At 45.6% G+C, this 6,000-nt stretch overlaps 1 protein-coding gene across 2 annotated transcripts in view; it reads left to right on the top strand.

The window, feature by feature from the left end:
• The first annotated feature begins 520 nt into the window (after positions 1–520).
• EPB41L3 (erythrocyte membrane protein band 4.1 like 3) overlaps positions 521–6,000 on the top strand; it is a 198,112-nt gene continuing 192,632 nt past the window's right edge. Inside the window, exon 1 of one of the 2 annotated variants that reach the window (XM_073331510.2) lies at positions 521–720. The gene's annotated coding sequence lies outside the window, so the exon portion shown is untranslated. The remainder of the gene's footprint in view (positions 721–6,000) is intronic. The other variant, XM_073331503.2, reaches the window with a different exon arrangement.

The raw sequence follows: 6,000 nt of genomic DNA, 5'->3' as shown, positions 1-6,000 counted from the left end.
GATTTCACGGGGGGAGAGCTGGCATTTGGCTTCTTAAGCAGCCTGTGTGCAATTGCTTAGGGCCCCAAGCAGCTCCAGAGGACCCCCCTATTCATTATTAGGATGTGTTGTGTGCAAGCGAGGGTTCTCCAAAATATTCCTGCTTAGGGTCCCCAATGGGCTAGCACGGGCTGGGTGTAAATGCAGAATAGCGCTTCAGGGTTACACCAGTGTAAATGAGATCACACCCTCTGTCCAAACCCTCTCCTCATCCCGTCCCAGCCATGTCTGCAAATTCATTCCTCTTTCTCTGCCTGGGAAGAGCCGTGAGTCATGCAAGCAGCAATTCCCCGAAGCCCGCGCTCGTCCACATCCCAACACCGCTGCTGCAGAGCGCGGCGGCAGCCCGGGCGGCGTCCCGCCGGCAGGGAGGGCGGGGAGCGCAGGGCGCACCAATCGGGAGGCGCGGTGGGCGCGCGGGGCGGGGCCGGGCCGGCGTGACGGGGCCGGGCGGGGCTGACTCCCAGCCCGGCGAGCGCTGCAGGTGGGAAGTTGGTGCCGCCGCCGTGGGTGCAGAGCGCGTCAAAGCAGCCGGGGTCGGCGGGAGAGCGCGCGCGCGCCTCTTCCCGGGTGCCGAGCCGCAGCTGGGACTCCCCTGTCCTGTGCCCCTTGTCCCGGAGAAAGGGGCGAAGGGGAGCATCCTCCGGAGCGGCAGGAGGACCTGCTCCTCGGAGGACTCAGGTGAGGTGCCTCAGTTTCTTGCCCCCCCCTCCCCTCGCCTGCTCCTTGCCCTGCTGAGCCCCAGTTGTATTTGCACGCCCCGGCCAGCGCCGGATAACGATGCGCAGAAGGAACCGCTGTGCTGTCCTTGGCTTGAGGTCAGTGGGAAAGGCTGGTGGACATCGGCTGCTCCTGCTTCCCTGCCTGCCTTCCCCAGTCTGTTCAGCCGGGGGGATGCCGGGGATGCCCGGCGCGGACTTCATCCCTGCCCATGGATATATCTGCCCGTGCGTTGCCCTGTGTCTGCCGAGCTATGGGTTAAAACAGCTGCTCGGAGCGGGTATAAAATCTCACACTAGACTGCGGTGGCAGCGGGCTCACGTGCAGCAGCGCGGCTCTCCCGAGCTCTGTGAAGTGCGTCTTCAGTCGGGCACGGGGCTGCAGGAGCTGGGCGATCCTCTAAGCTGGGCTCGAAGCGGGTAACCTGCAGCTTTCAGCAGCCGGCTGATTTCATTGCTTTGATTTTTTTTCCTTCTGTGCAAACCCAGGCTTTTCTCTCGCTCCCCCGCTAATACGTAGTTTCGAGTTGCTGTGGGGCTTGTTTCTTCACTATCGGTAGGAGTTGAGCTGCAAGCGCGCTTGCTTTCTGCTTCTCTCCAATGTTATCAGCTGCTGCGGGCAGCGACGGGTGCGGAGCGCGATCCTCCCTCTCCTTTTTGACCCCCTTCTCCGCTTCCGAAGCGGAAAGGGGAGAGGGGCCCGATCCTGCTCCCACTCAAGCCCACCAGATGGGGAAGCTCCCAGAGGCTTCCGCGGGAGCGGGTTCCAAGCGCAAGTTTGCGCCAGTAAAAGCCAATGGTAGTTTGGTTGGTCATTGACTTCACTGCTCCCAAGATCCTGCTCTGGAAGCTTGTGATCTCTTATTTTGAAGGCTCTGACTCGTTGCAGATTAGGCTGTAGCGTTCTGTATGCTGCCAGTCATGTACAACTGTCTACTGCTGTAATGTAAGAGTCGTCTTTGAAATCCCTCGGCGCTGGGGAATGCCGCTCCCCCGTTTATATAATGTACCCTAATTGAAAGGAACATGGAAGGCTTTAATGGATATAACGTAGGGGATTGTAGGTGGCTGTTTACATCTCCCAGCTATAGTTATCATAGGGTGGCTGGAGGAGAGGGTGTGCAAAAGGCTCTCTCCTTAAACTCCGCAGCAATGCACGTTCTTCTTTAGTAAAATCGCTTTGGGATCGGACTGTTTTCAAGTGCGTTTGTGCTCTATCTTTCCTCCTTCGGAAGACCGCGATCTTGTGGGGTTCCTGTGAGTGATCTACGGGCATTACTGGGCACGTTGCCTAAGCTAATGGACTCGCTGATTGTCCGAGCGTGTTGCTGAGATGAGACTTGCCCAGCCACTAATAGCTCGGTGGTTTCATTTCATTGTGGTTAAAAGGAGGAGCGGGTCGTTCAGATGCGTCTAAAGGGGAGGGCTGGGAATCTGCTGAAAGTTGTTTCCAGACACACGGCGAGCTTTAAATAGCCACAGGCGCAGGGTTGTAGCGCACTGATGACAAGCAGAGATCCTCCGAGTACAAAGTTAAACACTGAATCAGCAGATTCAAAGTGGGTTTTATCAGTGACTGGAGGTTTTAGCAGCATTATACGAACAACTCATTGCCTGGGTGCATGATGCTGATGTTACTACATGCATTCTTTTTGGCTGCTATAAAAAGAGCTTGCATTGTACACGTGACTCGGACCCAGGACTACAACGCGCTATAAGAACACCATTTTAAATTGCCCATTTATCTGCTCTTTTTTCTTACAAAATGTTTAGACTCAATATTAAATTCTAATGATAAATATTGGATATGTCCTAGCATGAAAATAAGATACATAAATAGGAATATGAATGGATAAATAGAATGAACAACATGATTCTAAAAATCTTAACGCCACTGCCTCAGGAATGAGTTCTTAGGGGCAATTTATGACTTTTAGAAGCATTTTGAAATGCATGTGGGTTGTGAAAGATGTTGTAGGACTCAATACAATAACTTGAGCATTCAGAACTTTGCATTTTGTCAACAGTTCAGCATTGGGAAGCCATTTTTCTAACTTTTCCTGACAGATTATAGAACCCAAAATGATTATTTTGGGACTTCAGGTGTGGTTTAAAATGATTTCCCGCAGTTATTTGATTTGTAAGGCCTATTTTAACACCTGACATTGGCATTTGTGTCTGGCCGCAGGCTTTTGCCTCTGGCAGCATAATGGGAAAAGAAGAATCCCTAGGTGACACTATGTATCTCTGTAGAGCTGGGGCTACTCTCCTAAAGGAAGTGTTAATAGTCTGTGTTTGTGTCTTTTTTTTTTTTTTTTAAAGGAAAGCCCTAGCCTTTTTTTTAAGTTGATTGTGGGTCAGCTTCCATTTCTGTTACATGAAAAATCTAACACTTGCTCATCCTTCTGACCAGATACATGGGTCTTTCATAGTAATACAAATACCATATACTTCCAATGTATGATTCGCTCCTATTCATGTATAGTCCCTCTCTACTATTGTATGGATACTTTAGCTCAGGCATTGCTGCTCTTGATCTGAAAATGATGCCCACTCCAGCATTGAGATTTTTTAAGATACAAAACCAAAACTGTTTTGCAGTAACATTTTTTTTTTCAAAAGTACTTCTGTAGAACAATCTTTTTTTCCTTTTGGATTTCATCAGAATGCAAATATCACATGTTTTAAGAACATTTTTCTATGGACTATTTTCCTTTTTCCTCCAGGACTTCCCACCTGGCATTCCTATGTCAGATCACACAAGCTGAGCACTGCACTATTCTATAAATACTGTGCATTCCATTTTTTTTTCAGGAACGAAGTATGACCACTTCCAGCAAGTGCACTTAATATGAGGTTGTTTGCCAAATGGTCTTATTTTTCCTTGGTTGTAATTATAAGAGGAACATAGGAAAACGGATTAATTGATTTTTCCCAATCCTCCCCCATCCTTGCTGCTACAACATATCCTCCAGCATGCGATTTATTGCAGACTCTAAGAGGGAAAATTTTGTAGGAGCCCCTTGTTCAAACATTGGCTGCACACTGCTGCCTAGAACAAGCTTATGAAGGCACTTTGTTATCTAACATAACCTTATCTGCCATTCCAGAGCTTCATAACAAACTTACTGGAACATGGAATGACCTTAGAAAGGAATCTTTCAATATGACATGCGGCGTTCTTCTACTTGGAATGGAAATGCTGCACACAGAACTGACATTTTTAGATTGATGCTTCTAAACTGATTCTCTAAAGGGAGTATAGAGATGGGTGGTGCATTAAGTGGAGGGGGGATTTTTTGTTTTGTTTTTTGTTTACTTGTGGCAGTACCTATTTGAAGAATGAGTATATTGAGAATTCACAAATTCTCATGACATCTATATTAGAGAAGAAAACAGATTGCATTTTAAATCTAAGGAAAATCAACACTTCCTCTGTCATTTGCGACAGCCTTTATCTTACTAATAGTCTAGGAAGAGTTAGCTTCTGACCATTTATGCACACCTTCAGAAGCCCCAGGTTATTAAGACTAACTAAAAGCTAGTTTGGTGTACTAAAGCCTGATGGCAGCTCTGTTTTTAAACTTTATATTATCTTACATTTTATACACTATATTTCTTCCATTAAAAAAATACTTCAGAGTACTTTATAAATTGTACGCAGGAATCACTTCATCTACTGAAATGCTGCCATCTCTGGAAAGGAATGCAGCAGTAGTTTCAGAATGCACTGGAACAGTATGCAGCAGCTTAAGACAAGAACGGATGAAAAATATTGAAACTGTAGGGGAAATTTATGCAGGCAGAATATAATGACCTAAGAAGACACTTGGCCTGGGCACTGAGTCTAATAACTAAGCTCTTGCAGAGTTTAATGACAACTGGAGCATTGGTTTACATTTTGTCAGAAAGATGAGCCCTTTGTTTGCGCAGTGCCCCCTAACATCATGCTGGAGTATTGTTTGAGTGCTGACTCAGTGGTAAGGTCCTACTGGATCTTAAACACACTACCACCTGGGGTATTTTTGGGAGGGTCTGACAGATATCATCCAGAAACAATCCTGCTTAGCTTGTGAGATCTGATGACCTTCAGGCAGAGAGTGTGGCTGTAGACTAAAACAGTACATTCGGGTTTGAAATTTTTAGCTGCAGATAGAGGAAATTTGGGGATTTGCATTTGTTTTATTGAAGGACAATGTAATTGGGTGAGTACCTCCACTTATGCTATATAATCTGTTAAATTTCAAATGTGTGAATCAAGCTGTGAAGACCTCTTGGAGCACTGAGGTATAATTTGAGAAAGGTAAACTAGGCATTACACTATGTAAAGTCTGCTGTGTCACATTTTGAATATCCAGAACACTCCATAACAAATTTAAAAAACATAGTAAGAGAACCAACAAAGTAAAAGAAGCAGAGGCAAAAGGGCATCCTTTAAAAAGTGGAAGTTAAATTCTAGTGAAGAAAATAGAAAGGAGCATAAACTCTGGCAAATGAAGCGTAAAAAATATAATTAGGACGTCCAAAAAAGAATGTGAAGAACCGCTAGCTAAAGACTTGGAAAGTAATAGCAAATTTTTTTAAAGTACATCAGAAGCAGGAAGCCTGCTAAGCAACCAGTGGGGCCACTGGACGATTGAGGTGCCAAAGGAGCACTCATGGCCATTGCGGAGAAACTGAATGAATTTGTTGCGTTGATCTTCATGGCTGAGGATGTGAGGGAAATTCCCAAACCTGAGCCATTCTTTTTAGGTGACAGATCTGAGGAACTGTCTCAGATTGAGGTGTCATTAGAGGAGGTTTTGGAACAAACTGATAAACTAAACAGTAATAAGTCACCAGGACCAGAGGGTATTCACTCAAGAGTTCTGAAGGAACTCAAATGTGAAATTGTAGAACTACTAACTGTAGTCTGTAACCTATCATTTTAAATCAGCTTCATTACCAAATGACTGGAGGATAGCTAATGGGATACCAATTTTTAAAAAGGGCTCCAGAGGTGATCCCAGCAATTACAGGCTGGTAATCCTGACTTCAGTACTGAGCAAACTGGTTGAAACTATAGTAAAGAACAAAATTCTCAGACACATAAATTAACATAATTTGTTGGTGAAGAATCAACATGGTTTTTGTAAAGGGAAATTGTGCCTCACCAATCTACTAGAATTCTTCAAGAGGGGTCATCAAGCACGTGGACAAGGAGGATCCAGTGGATATCGTGTACTTAGATTTTTCGGAAAGC

The sequence above is a fragment of the Lepidochelys kempii genome, chromosome 2 (genome assembly GCF_965140285.1).
Source record: "Lepidochelys kempii isolate rLepKem1 chromosome 2, rLepKem1.hap1, whole genome shotgun sequence".
In the NCBI taxonomy this organism is placed as follows: domain Eukaryota; kingdom Metazoa; phylum Chordata; order Testudines; family Cheloniidae; genus Lepidochelys; species Lepidochelys kempii.
This window is presented reverse-complemented; position numbering and strand designations above follow the sequence as displayed.